This window comes from Tursiops truncatus, chromosome 21, assembly GCF_011762595.2.
Source record: "Tursiops truncatus isolate mTurTru1 chromosome 21, mTurTru1.mat.Y, whole genome shotgun sequence".
Taxonomy (NCBI): Eukaryota; Metazoa; Chordata; class Mammalia; order Artiodactyla; family Delphinidae; genus Tursiops; species Tursiops truncatus.
In genome coordinates this window covers 28,956,690-28,971,381 of record NC_047054.1, presented here as the reverse complement: position 1 = coordinate 28,971,381, position 14,692 = coordinate 28,956,690, and the positions used below count along the sequence as shown (strand labels likewise).

The following is a 14,692-nucleotide window of genomic DNA, read 5'->3' as shown; positions in this document are numbered from 1 at the left end:
AAAGGCTTGTGCTCTTTTGACAAAGGGAAAAGCACAAAACACACATATTAAAGAAAAAAAAAAAACCAGACTGTGAATTGAAAATGTTGTCATCTTGGGGGCTGGTTTTCTTGGAGTTCGTCTGATTGTGTTTGCCTCCTGGGAGTGGGGTGCCTGGTGGCTGGGAGGTGGGGAGCGAGGATGGAAGATGCTTTATTCCTCTTGGGAACCACATTATTATTAGTCTTTGTAAACCTCAGGCTATTGCCCTGGGCGCTTATGAGGTATGATTCTGGGCGGCCTTTGATTGAGGACAACCGGTCTGTGGTCAGAGGATATGGGGCAGAGAGAGACAGTTGGAGAGAGAAAGGTACAGAAGGAGAGAGAGAACCATACGTGTTTGTGTTTAGATGGGTGTACATTGTAGAATGATTTTCCCCCAGTAGAAATTCAGTAAATACCCAGGTTGATATTAATGTATGTAGGACAGTGCGATGCATACAATCAGGGCTTAGGAAGTGATGATTCTGTGTCTGTCCTGATTCTGTGCTTTCACACAGTAGGGATTGGATGGGATAAAAGTGTTTGTACAGACGTTTGAGAGCTTTTAGGAAAGATGTCCTCCCTCCTGTTCGTATTCAGTAAATCCGAATATTCATTCATATTCTTCTCCATGACCCTGCAGAAATACAGTCTGCAGACCAGGGAGTTTTATTTTGCTTTGCTTTTTTTTCTTCTCCAAGGTCTGGAGGAAAATGCAATAGAAATGGGGCTTGGGGGATAGTTTTTTGAAACTGATTAAAGCAAAAGATAATAGGAATAATGTATATTGTCAGTCTATAAAAGGTTTCGCCAGAAAAAATAAAAGAGGAAAAAATCTTTAGGCTTGCTAGCTAATTATGTTCATGAAGGTGAATAGAGATAAGGGTCTCTCCTTTGTAAAGGGGATTCAACTGTGTGAACATTCTAGAAATGGAGACTTTTAGTAGTTCTTCCAACACACTGATATCATCATCATCATCATCATCATACCAGTTGTAATAACCGGGTTACATGACATTGATAGATTGCCTGTACACAGGGCTGAACAAAAGTAAGGACCCGGTGCACAAAAGCAGGGCCCAGTGAGTTGGAGGGGCCTGGGCCCATGTTACTTATCAATACAGATCTCCCCTCTCTGGGGCCCCCCAACTTTTTTTCTGGGGCCAAGCCAGCTCTCAGCAGATTCATTTTCAAAACTCTTTCATAACTTATCTCATTTGATTTTCTGAAGAATTTTGAGGGAGACAGGAAAGGCACTTCTGTCATTCCAGAATTATAGATGGGGAAACCGAGACTCAAACAGGGTGGCTGACCGGTCCACAGTCACCAGTGGCAGAGCCAGGACCCGGCGAGGCCTTCCAAAGTCCACTTCCTCATGTCCAGGCCATCTTTGAGGGGCTGTGAAGGAGGTGAGACTACCTAACCAACGACACCAGCAATACCTTAGGTCACCTGCAAGCACTAAATAGTGCCGCCCCGTTTCAGTTCTGGAGCCTTTGTGCTTTGACCGCTTTGGCACCTAAGGAGCCCCGGATGTGACAGCATGGTAGCTCCTGATGGGCTGGTGAGCAAGCCTGGCTCCTGTTAGGATGACCTGTCCTAGTACAAAACAGAGCAAACCTTCCCTGTTTGCGGTCGCTGAATCCTTGTACAGGGTAGACACAGAACACTTCTCTTTGGGGTGTTCTTTCATAATTGGGGATCATTTTCTAAGATGAAGATGCTGGTTTCTTTCATTATTGAACATAGACCTTCATTTCATTTCATTCAAACGGCACCATTTATGTATTAATAGACTAATTTTTATTGTCTGTCTCTGCCACTCATTCCCCAATCTGAATGTAAGATCTGTGAAGGCTGGGTTTCTGGGTCTGTTTTCCGCACTTAAGATCTCAAGTGCTCAGAACAGTGCCTGACATTTGTAAATGCTCAATGATTGTTTTTTGTTTGAATGACCGAACGGTAAAATAAAGAGAAAACAGCAGAGGCTGACAATCTTAAATGATATGCTCATGTCCAATTAAGGTAGAAGGATATCACTGTTGGATGTGTAATCTGTAGTTCAAATAGAGAAAAGAAATAAAAGGACGGAACTGACACATGGTCCAGGGGACCACAGGCACCCAGAACCCCCTTTAGAAGGTGCATTACTCAGATCCTGCCTTTTTTTCATATCAACTTTTTACCACTGATTGAGTTGTAAATAGGCAAGAATTACATGTTCCGTTTAATTTTTTTCAAGGTTGAAATTTGGAATGAATTATTGGATTGACTGGTCCATAAAAATAATAAATCAATAGTTGAGTGAAAGTCATTGTTAAAAGGCAAAAGGCCAAATGATGACATAATAAAGATGATGGATGAAATCAGGAGTCAGCAAACTCTGGCCCTTGGGCCAAATCCTGCCCAGCACCTGTTTTCGTAAATAAAGTTTTATTGGCACACAGCCAGGTCCATCCATTAACCGTTGTCTACGGGTGATTTCATGCTGCAACGATAGAGTTAGTAGTTTGTGACAGAGCCCATATGGTCTGCAAAGCCAAAAATATTTACAATCTGGTCTTTTATAGAAAATGTTTGATGACCTCTGGATTAGATAATGGTCCATCATGTTAAAGTCCAAAGAATCGAGCTGACAGTGGAGGTGAAGCCTAGAACAATGATATCTTTCTGGTGAGCCCAGCACCAGACCTAGCTCCACAAGGCATCATTGTCCATCATAGTAAGTTAATGTTGTTAATTTGAATTTTATTGGTTTGGTAGTTTTAATTGTATTTATTCCATAAATTTGTTTTTATTTTATATGTGCATAAGAGCTAGAAGCATAGGATTTATACCTCAGTCAGTGTTTGTATATATTAAATTTATGGTAAAGTAACTTAAGTCAACCCCATGGGGATTGGTGCGATTTTTTTTTTTTTTCCCTTTAAATGTGTTCTTATCCTTTACTACTTAAGTTTGAAAATTGCTGGTTTAAAGGCATCCGGTAGGAGCTTGTATCTAGGTTTTGCTAAGTTATACCACGCTCACTGTTAATTGTCCTCCTATAAACTTGTTTGGGCAGCGGAATGACATTTCTAAAATCTCTCTACTTTCTAGTTTAATTCATTAAGTGTTTACCTTGTAACTTGGAGAATTCAAGAGAGAAGAAACTTATTGGGAGGTAATTACTTGAGTTCTGTTTTTTTTTTTTTTTTTTTTTTTTTTTTTTTTTTTTTTGCGGTACGTGGGCCTCTAACTGTTGTGGCCTCTCCCGTTGCGGAGCACAGGTTCCGGACGCGCAGGCTCAGCGGCCATGGCTCACGGGCCCAGCCGCTCCACGGCATGTGGGATCTTCCCGGACCGGGGCACGAACCCTTGTCCCTTGCATTGGCAGGCGGACTCTCAACCACTGCGCCACCAGGGAAGCCCGAGTCCTGCTTTTTTGTCCTTTGATAATTTTAAGATGATTGCATTCTGATCACTGCCCCCATTACTCCTAATCTTTGAAACCGTGGGGCACGTTATCATGGTTATTGATTTAAAAGTATGTCTTTTGCTCTCAGCCAGACTCCTGGAGCCCAGCAGACTTGTTTTTAGGGGGCTTGGGGGCTAGAGAGCTTTCCTGTTATTTGTTCTCTGGAGTATGTCTGACCGTAAATTCCCACAGCTTGACTTTGAGAAGCCTTCACCATCTGACTCTTATAGAGTCTCTGTGTGTCATAGGATCATAATATTGTAAAGTCAGAGGAAAGACTGAAGTTCAAAGTCAAGGCTTTTGCCCAAGATCACAAAGCAGTAAGAGGCAGAACCGGGATTGGACCAGCTGCATTTAGAAAACAAAAGACATATCCCCAGAACCAAACAACCAAACCAGAAGAAACTCTTGAACGACATGGCTGAAGTGATCTTAGCTCTGAAGTTAGAAGTGTAAAAACAGATGGCAATACAGAGCTAAAGATGTTTATGACATTAACTCTGAAACGTCATCTATTTTTCTTTCCAGCAACACTCTTTGATTTTGTCCTGAGTTGATTTTTATAGCTTATTTTATAGAACTTGTTCTATCCAGTCTTTGTTCTTGAAGTCTGATAGCAGCCTTTGATGGTGAGCAGTATAATTCTGACCTCCAGTTGGTAGGATGCAAATACGCCTGTAAGGATACATCATGCCTTATGCCTTCTTGGGCGCCAATCTGGAAACAAGCTCAGCCTCCAGGCTGCCTAAGCTCAGCCTGGTCCTCGAATCGGCACTGGAGTGAGCTTTGGAAACACAAATCTGATCCTGTCCCAGCCTCCCCTGCTTAATCCTTGCAATGGCTTTCCATGGCTTCCTGTGGATGGAGAAAAGCTCCTTGATTTGCTGGTTCAGCCCTCCCATCCCTCTGGCCTCCTTCGACAGCTGCTTCTCTCACCTCCTCTTCCACTCTGGCTACACCTGCCTCCAGACCCTGGTCCCCACTGTGCAGTTATCCTTCTGCCTGGTTGGCACCATCCCATCCTTGGGCTCTCAGTTGCGGTCACCTCCTCAGGGAAGCCTCCTCTGCCCTTCCTGACCCAGGCAGCTCCCTTTTAAAGTGGGACAGCGCCATGCATATCCTTCAAAGCACTCTTTCACTGCTTGTAATTCATTTACTTTCATTCATTTGTGTCAAGTTAGGTCCACGAGGCAGAAACAGAGTCCTATTCTCAACTGTATCCCCAACCCAGTGCCTGGTACCTATAGATACTCAATAATACTTGCTGAGCCCTGAATGAATGAATGAAATTCTGGCCCAGGGTTGGGGGTAGCATCTTAGCTGCCCAGATGCCAGCAGGACGTGGTGGGAAGAGAATCCAGTTGGGAGTTACTAAGACCTATATCCAAATCTCTGGGTAAGTTGGCCTCTCTGAGCCTCAGTTAATCCATCTGATAAAGGGAGTAAAGTCATAACACCCAGCGCACAGGTAATTGTGCAGATTAAGCAGGTAAACGTGAAAAACACCAGTTCCTTTCTCCCTTCACTCAGACTCGGACAGACACAGCCAGTGAGGCTGTTTCCTAGTTCAGAGAGGAGCTCAGTTGACCTCAGACGTCCGCTGGTGCTGGGCTCACCCAGGGTTTTGGAAGCTGCTGGTGACCCACGTTGGCGGGGCCCAAGGGCAGCGCCAGGCTGCAGCCTGGAATCAGGGGGCAGCTTTGCACGCTGGGGCTCAGGGAGCAGATGAGCTGGACCTGGCGGGGCAGGGGTTAAGCTGGAGCCACTTAAGAAGGGTCCTTGCAGGGGTGGACCCTTTCATCATGATAAGCGTCATAGTAAAATCAATTCTCTGTGTACTTTTGGGAATTACAGCTAGCATTTTGGTGTGATTTATCTGGTGTATAACACGAACACGGTCGTCTCCTTCATCATTCTGAAAGTTCATCTAAAATTGCTTTGAGTTTCTGGTTTTGGGGAGTGACATGTCCACTTGCTATCATCTTTCCTGTGAAATATGGATCGAGCGGTACATGGCTGCTGGCCTCGTTTCCTCCCCTTTACCTGCCTTAGGTGGCAGGGAAGTTTTTTTTTTTTTGCGGTACGCGGGCTTCTCACTGGCTCACGGGCCCAGCCACTCCGCGGCATGTGGGATCTTCCCGGACCGGGGCACGAACCCACGTCCCCTGCATCGGCAGGCGGACTCTCTACCACTGCGCCACCAGGGAAGCCCAACAGGGAAGTTTTGTGGCTTTGATTTCTCTTCTCTCATTGCCCTCCCGACGCCGGGAACCTGTCTCTGGACCAGTACAGGGTTAAACACCGAGGCTTTCCTCCCTGCCAGACCTTGGGAACCTCTCTCTTCTGAGAGGAAGGGAGCTGGTCTCAGAAGAGACCCGGGCTCTCTGTCAGCTCCTGCAGGCTTCCCTGGGGGCTCAGTCCCTCCCACCCAGCCATAGAGCCCTGATCCTGGCCATGCCCCAGTCATAGCAGTTAAAAACCGCCCTTGGGTCCAAATGGACAGGTGTGAAGGTTGTCCCCACCCCTTAACTGGCTGTGTGACTTTGGGCAATTCCATCAATTTCTCTGAGTTTTTTTTTTTTTTTTTGGCAGCACCACGCGGCATGCGGAACTTCCGGGACCAGAGATCCAACCCACCGCCCCTGCGGTGGAAGCAGCGAGTCTTAACCACCGGACCGCCAGGGAAGTCCCTCCGCGTTTTTTCATCTATAAAGTGGAGATTATAATAAGGTGAGGATTGCATGAATTAATAACCTTAGCGTGTATCTAGCGCCAGGCTCCGGTAATAAATGCTACCCGTTACCATTATAGCCACCCCTGGTTTCTGCTTCGAGCTAAGCTCAGTGACTGGGGTCTCAGTTTTCCTCAACTGGAAAATGGCTTCTTGAGGTGAGTCGCAGGCCCGCAGGAAGATGGGAGGTGGAAAATGTGGGGTGAGTCATAAACTTGCCCTGGTGGGAGACCCAGCGTGGTCCGTAAGCTCTGGGCGGTGCTGTGTTGCCGTTTCTCCGTCTCTGTTTTGCTGATGGAAGCACTTGGTGTCTGGGCCCCTTAGCGGAGCTTTGTGCGGATCCTGGGACACAGAGAACAAGTGAGGTCAAAATCCTGCCAGCCTTTCCGTCTGGCCATCGCATCTGTGGGGAGGCCTGTGGTTTACCCCCGACATCTTTTTATAATAATACCACCACCCACCATGTATCACGTGCACTGACCTCTTAGAAATCAGCGTCGGGGGGCTTCCGGGGCTTCCCTCCGGACGCGCAGTGGTTGAGAGTCCGCCTGCCGATGCAGGGGACGCGGGTTCGTGCCCCGGTCCGGGAAGATCCCACATGTTGCGGAGCGGCTGGGCCCGTGAGCCGTGGCCGCTGAGCCTGCGCGTCCGGAGCCTGTGCTCTGCAACGGGAGGGGCCACAACAGTGAGAGGCCCACGTACTGCAAAAAAAAAAAAAAAAAAAAAAAAAAAACAGCATCGGGACTTTCTTTTTCCCTGGGACACCTGTTCCATTTTCTTGAAATGGAGCAGCTATCTTTGTATACATTCCTCCCGACTTTTAGGCCGACGCCTGGCCCATCCAGGGTGTGCTGTCATCGGGAACACTCTGTCAAGGCTTTCCCTCTCCCGAGCCCCTGTATTTTCACTGGAAATGTGCTGTCCCCGTCGCCTCCCCTCCAAATCTTCTCATCCGGCATCAACAACTCCCACTCCGCCCCCTCCTGTGAGCACAGAGGGAGCTCAGCTTCCCAGCAGAGGTGAGCAGGGCCGGCTTGAGACAAATGTGTCTTTCTCTGTCACCCTCTGCTCCAGGGTGAGGGAGAGAAAGTCTCTGAGTTCCTTCAATTACAGGGATGCCTGGGGAGAGTGTTAGTACAAGTCATGGAGCCCCCGGCTTGGACTGCAGGGTGGCTGGTGCCTCCCACCCTCACCTTCCCCTCAGGTACTTACATAGGCATCGTTGACCTTCAAAAGGCATGTCACTAATGCAGGTGTCCCCTTAATGCCACTCACTCGGGGCTGTCATTGGTACTCACGCCTGTGACAGGTATTCATCAGCAAACACTGGCAGGAAGGTCAGCACCTTGAAAGCTGCTGAGTTCCCCTAAAGGCAACACTTGACGGTTGGCAAGTGGCCCGGCTGAAGTTGGCTGCAGCGGCCTCAAGGGAGGCCGGGCGGGGCAGAGCCGCTCTGGGAGTTGGGAGTGCCCATTGCTCATTGGGAGCGCTCGTTGCTTCATGCCCGACTCCTCTCCTGGTCCCCGAGAGACGTTTCCTCCTTCACCTAGGCCCCTCCTGCCCCGCCCCGCCCCGCCCCGCAGAGGGTCACAGTGGTGACCTGGGCCTCCCGGCTGGGGGACAAGCCTGGGACAGTCTGGCTGCCTGCAGTTCTGCACTTTGGAGATGGGCCTTGGGCAGGCAGGGGCTCCCCAGGGGCAGGGAGCCTGTGATTTCAGCCCCAGAGGGGACCGTGCCTCACAGGTGCCGCCCTGGGTGTGTGCCTTGCCTGCCCGGGGGCCTTGACCGGACAACCCAGGTGGCACCGAGGATCTTCCCACAGCAGAGGACAAGTATGTGTTTAGCTTCTTTCCGTACCTTGCGGGATGGGGGCCTGGGAAAGGCGTGTGGTTTGATCCACTGACACTGAGTATTAGAGAGAAAGGAGATCCTGGGGTTCATGTAATACACAAGCTCTCAAATTTTTACTATTCACTCTGTCAGAGGCAATTCTCCTAAGTTCGTTCTTTCTTTCTTTCTTTTTCTTTCTTTCTTTCTTTCCTTTATTGGAGTATAGTTGATTTACAATGTTGTGTTAGTTTCAGGTGGACAGCAAAGTGAATCAGTTATACATATACATATATCCAGTCTGTTTTTTTAGATGCTTTTCCCATACAGGTCATTACAGAGTATTGAGTAGAGTTCTCTGTGCTATACAGTAGGTCCTTATCAGTTATCTATTTTATATATAGTAGTGTATATATGTCAATCCCAGTCTCCCAATTTATCCCTCATGCCCCCTTACCCCCAGTAACTGTAAGTTTGTTTTCTACATCTGTAACTCTCTTTCTGTTTTGTAGATAAGTTCATTTGTACCCTTTTTTTTTAGATTCCACGCATAAGCGATATCGTATGATATTTGTCTCTCTCTGTCTGACTTACGCCACTCAGTATGACAATCTCTAGGTCTATCCATGTTGCTGCAAATGGCATTATTTCATTCTTTTTTATGGCTGAGTAATATTCCATTTTATGTACGTACCACATCTTCTTTATCCATTCCTCTGTTGATGGACATTCAGGTTGCTTCCATGTCTTGGCTATTGTAAATAGTGCTACAATGACCATTGGGGTGCATATATCTTTTCAAATTACGGTTTCCTAAATCATTTCTGTCCCAGCAGCTGTGGCTTGAATTCTCTGTACCTCCTTTATCCTTCACGCTAGGGATTACTAGTAACAATAATAATGGAAATGACGACAATGTCCACCACCAATGACTTTATTGCACGTTTGTTTGTCACGTGCCAGGAGTTCTGCGTGCGTGACGCCCGTGAGGTGTTGTAACAGTGCTGGGAAGTTACTCTTGTCACCCTTACTTTATTGCTGGAGCTCAGAGAGGACGTTCCTGTTGCTCAAGGTGGAGCCAGGGTCCAGACCCAGGTCCAAATAACCCCTGGCTCACTCAGCCACCCCCCTTCATGAATGCAGATCTTCCTCAGCTCATGATGCAGTTATTTCCCAATAGATCCATCCGAAGTTGAAAATATCATAAGATGAAAATACATATAGTAGACCAAACCTACCAGACAGCATATTTGTGTCTAGCCAACCTTAAATAGGCTCAGAACATTTCCGTTAGCCTACGGTTGGGCAAAATCCTCTGACACCAAGCTTATTTTATCATCAAGTGTGAATCTCTCCTGTAATTGATTGAATACTGTGCTGAAAGTGGAAAACAGCCAATGGTTGTCTGGGTGCAGAATGGTGGTAATCGCATCTGCTGTTTCCCCCACTCCCTGAGAGCAGGGCTGACGAGGAGCTGTGGCTGGGTGCCCTGCCCAGCATCACGAGAGCATCGTGCCACAGATCGCTAGCCTGGGAAAAGCTCAAAATTCAAAATTGGAAGTATGGTTTCTACCGAATGCGTACCGCCTTCACACCATCGTAAAGTTGAAAAATCGTAAGTCGAACCGTCATAAGTTGGGGACCATCTGTGCTGTCGAGAGTGCAGTTTGTCACCGCTCTGTGCTCTGGGTCAGGGAAGACGCCGAGCCCCGCAGATCAGAGAACTGAGGCCAGACAGGTTAGCGCCCACAGCTGGCTGGGGGCTCATCTTTCCTAGCCAACTGATGACTTGGCTGTGCCCAGCCCTGTGCTGGACCCTTTAGGGGGTTCCTAAAAGAATGTGTCCAAAACTCCGTGGACACTTGCTGGAAAACTCAAACTGTATTCCTAGGTCCCATTTATTGGGCTTTTGCTCTGTGTCAGGCACGTGTTTTACATTTAGCTCTCATAAGTATGAGGTTTGTCCTGTCATTATCCCCCTTCGATAGCAAGGAGAATGAGGCCCAGAGACGTTAAGCAACTTATCCAGGGCCACACAGCTAGGAAGGGGGAGATGGGGCTCACTCAAACCCATGGCTGGCTGAGCGCAGAGCCCTTGCTCTCATACTTGAAACACAGAAAACAATTCCAGAGCCACATGTGCCAAGCAGTGAGGACCCGACTCTATAATGGGACATGAGAGAAACGAGAAAGATGTGTGTGTGTGTGTGTGTGTGTGTGCAGCGTGGTGGTGGTGGGAGTGTTGGAGGAGGGGAGCTCCTCGGAGGAGGTGGGACTTGAGCTGGGCTTTGATTTTTGATTAGAGAGAGTCTGGGGATGGTGTCCTGGGTGGAAAGAACATGCCAGGTACAGGCTGGGAAGTAAGAAGGGTAGATTGAGGGGCTGCTTGTTTTTGCTTGATGGCGGAGGGAGCCTTCTCTATTAGACTATCAGCTTCTCTGTCCTATTTGACTCTCACCTGATGGGCTGATTCCAAGTCTTCTTTTTGGCGGCTAAGAAACTTCGATTTGCCGATTAGGAGATAAGGGTGTATATATGTCATGGGAGCTTGTGTGGCAGAGTGGAAGAGCGTACAGCTTGGAACCGGGTTTAAATCTACTGCTGTCATTTACTGTGTGTCTTTGGGAGACTCTTAGCTCAGTTTTATCATCTGTGAAAACTGGATGATAACAATTAACTTACCTACCTCTCGCCATAAGTTTTGATAATCAAATGAGATAATAAGGGTCAGGTAAAAAGCACTTTGTAATTTGCATATTGTCCTAACTTATGATTATGAATTAAATGTGACTACAAGAATGTAAACAGGCTGTGCACACATTTGTGTGTTTTAGGTGGTTATGCTTAGCTTTATGCCTTCATAAATGTGACTGTTGACACCGATGTGTACGGGTGTGTGTGTGTGTGTGTGTGTGTGTGTATGTGTCCTTTGGTCACTGGAACAGCACCTGGACAGCGTTATCCTGCAACAGACTCCTACAGAGGCAGCCCTTTGCTGTGTGGATCCGTGTGTTGGGCACAGTGGCTCCCATTCCCAATCTGTGGTCTCCCAAGAGCCCCGTGAGTCCACTGCCGTCATAACCACTTTTTTCCTTCCAGTTTTACTGAGATATAATTGACGTACCGCACTGTATAAGTTTAAGACATGCCATGGTAACCATTTAACTTTTCAATTTTAAAAGTTTTGTTTAGGGCTTCCCTGGTGGTGCAGTGGTTGAGAGTCCACCTGCCAATGCAGGGGACACGGGTTCCTGCCCCGGTCCGGGAAGATCCCACATGCCACGGAGCGGCTGGGCCCGTGAGCCATGGCCGCTGGGCCTGCGCGTCCGGAGCCTGTGCTCCGCAACTGGGAGAGGCCACAACAGTGAGAGTCCCGCGTACCGCAAAAAAAAATTGTTTATTTTTATTGAAATATAGTTGTACATATTATATAAGTTACAAGTGTACAATATAGTGATTCACAATTTTTAAAGGTTACACTCCATTTATAGTTATTATAAGATATTGGCTATATTCCCCATGTTGTACAATATATCTTTATAGGTTATTTTATACGTAGTAGTTTGTACCTCTTAATACCCTACCCCTATATTGCCCCTCCCCCTTCCCTCTCCCCACTGGTAACCACTACTTTGTTGTCTATATCTGTGAGTCTATTCATTCTTTGCTATATTCACTAGTTTGTTTTACTTTTTAGATTCCACATATAAGTGATAGCATACAGTATTTTTCTTTCTACCCTACAAGTCCATCCATGTTGCTGCAAATGGCAAAATTTCATTCTTTTTTACGGCTGAGTAATATTCCATTGTACATATATGTACCACATCTTTATCCATTCATCTGTTGATGGACACATAGTTTGCTTCCATGTCTTAGCTATTGTAAATCATGCTGCTGTGAACATTGGGGTGCTTGTATCTTTTTGAATTAGTACTTTTGTTTTCTTTGGATATATACCCAAGCGTGGAATTGCTGGGTCATATGATAGTTCTAATTTTCGTTTTTTGAGGAACCTGCATACTGTCTTCCACAGTGGCTACACCAATTTACATTCCCATCAACAGTGTACGAGAATTCCCTTTTCTCCACATCTTCACCAACATTTGTTATTTGTGTTCTTTTGATGACAGCCATTCTGACAGGTGTGAGGTAACATCTCATTGTGGTTTTGATTTGCATTTCCCTGACGATTAGTGATGTTAAACATCTTCTCATGTGCCTGTTGGCCACCTGCATTTCCTATTTGGAAAAACATCTATTCAGTTCTTCTTTCTTTTCTTTGACATTGAGTTGTATGAGCTGGTTATATATATTGGATATTAATCCCTTACTGGTCATATCATATCATTTTCAAATATTTTCTCCCATTCAGTAGGTTGACTTTTTGTTTTGTCAATGGTTTCCTTTGTTGTGCAAAAGTTTTGAAGTTTGATTAGGTCCCATTTGTTTATTTTTGCTTTTGTTTCCTTTGCTTTAGGAGACGGATGCAAAAAATATTGCTGTGACTTATGTCAAAGAGCATTCCGCCTATGTTCTCCTTAGGAGTTTTATAGTATCCAGTCTTACATTTAGGTCTTTAACATGGTAACTCTTCAAAAGTGGTAACAGAGCCTGGATGTGAACTGGGGTGTGCTGACTCCTGAAGCTGCTGTGGCTTTTTCCAGAAACTGGAAGTGGCCTGTCCAAATGCAGCAGAGGCAGCTGTGTCCTGGAGAAGCCCCTGCCAGGCAGACGGACACTTCTTCCTGGGGTCCCCCCGCCCCTATTTCCTTAGCACTTTCCTACCGACCGGTTTCATGGGAGCTCACTTTGCTTCCCTGGGGAATAAGGAGGGTGCCTCCCGGTTGCACCCTCAGCTGAGCCCACCCAAGCTCCTGACCGCTCGGCTGGGGTTCTCCGGGCCTTTTCGAGTCTTTGCTGTAGACGCTGCCCTCTGAACCCCAATCCTGCTCTCAAGAGGACAGAGTTAGAGGAATGGCCTGTTTCTTGCTTCCCAGCCATCTTCTCTGGGACTTACCTCTGGCTACATCCAGACGGCAGGGAAGCTGGGATGTGGCCCCAGACCTGCAGAGGAAGCGCAGGGGGGTTGGCAGGACACGCAGAGCCCAGTGGGAGACCCCACTGCCACCTGCCGTGGGGACCTCGGGAGGATCTGTTCCCCATCCCGCCACTGTGAGGTTGCTTTTACTTCCCACTGGACCTGTGTTATGGGCTCCTCCGCAGGAAGCCAGGACCTCTCAGCCTGGTCTGGAATTCCTGTTGAGGACTCCACCTCCAATGTCCACCCTGAGGCTCGGAGTGGAGCTGGGCTGACCTCAGGCTGTGGGCGGCCTTGGAGGAGCACAGGGGCAGCCGCAGCTGGGAGGCTTGCAGAAGGCTGCTTGTCTCTCACCAAGCGCGTGCCACAGACAGTGCCTGGGGGCCTCTGCACGCCCAGGCAGCGCTGCCCACGGCTCCTTGCATGTCTGGAGGCCTCACAAATTTTACTTGGATTATGGAAATAATGTACACCTAGTGTAAGAAGTTTACAAAACGTGCAGGTGTGTAAAAAAGAAATACAAAAATAACTCCTCAGCCTACTACTTAAAGACGGCTACTGTTACCATCCTGTTGTATTTCTTTCCACTCTCTCTCTGCCTAATAGGCCATATGGCATATATGTCTGTGTGCGTGTACATATGTAATAGCCATGCATATGTACTTAACACTCTCCTGGTTTCCCCCAAATCAGGGAGGTGCTAGCTAGGGGCCTCGGAGTTACTCTTGCCCTTTCTCTCCCCACCACTGCCCGCGGCACCCTCACCTCTCGCCGGGTCCTGCTAATCATGGCTCCTAACAATGGCTCTGAACTGGTCTGCCCACATCATGCTCTCCCCTCCCTCCACCCTTAGCCCAGCAACTAACTTCTTTGGCCCAGACTGTCTGGCTCTGCCTCTTACTGCTGTGCAACCTTAGGCAAGTTACTTCACTTCGCTGAGTCTCACTTCCCTGTCTCACAAAGCGGTACAGATTAAGTAAGTGAATCCATGCAGCGCTTAGACTGGCGCCTGCACACGGCAGGCAGTTGCCACGGTGCGGCCAGAGGCTACCCTCCTTGCAAAATACGGCAAAGGCTTCCTTCCCACTGCCCTTAGGGTGAGTGAGTGAGAGCAGTCTGGGATCCTCACCGCCGTCTGAGATCCACAAGGTTTGACCTCCCCCTCCTCCTTCTTCTCCTTCTCCTTCTCCTCCCCCTCCCCTCCCCTCCCCTCCCCTCCCCTCCCCTCCTCCCCCTCCTCCTTCTCCTCCTCCTCCTCCTCCTTCTTCTTCTCTCTCCCTCTCTCTCTCTCAGTCCTCGGAGTTGCCACAATGTCTCTGCACATGCTCTTCTCTCTGCCTGAACACTTGCCCCTCTGCATCCTCTCACCCATAATGTGATTATTATACACTTGCTTTGTGCCCCATTTTTCTCTCATAAGTAACATAAATATGTCTTTGCCCGTAAATCTTCACGCACACCTCTGATCATGTCCTCAAAATAGATCCTTAGAAGTGGAAATGTCTGGATCAAAGATTACGAACATTTTTTTAAGGCTTTTGAGGAATCTTGCCAGATCACCTTGTTTTTTAAAAAAATTTATGTTACTGAAGTATAGTTGACTTACATTGTTGGC

General features: G+C 47.5%; 1 long non-coding RNA gene across 4 annotated transcripts in view; it reads left to right on the top strand.

Annotated features, from left to right (window-relative positions):
• LOC109547669 (uncharacterized) overlaps nt 1–14,692 on the top strand; it is a 337,191-nt gene that overhangs the window by 72,176 nt on the left and 250,323 nt on the right. For all 4 annotated transcript variants that reach the window (XR_012328995.1, XR_012328993.1, XR_012328994.1 and 1 more), the window contains exon 2: nt 6,071–6,208. This is a non-coding gene — a long non-coding RNA (uncharacterized lncRNA). The remainder of the gene's footprint in view (nt 1–6,070; nt 6,209–14,692) is intronic.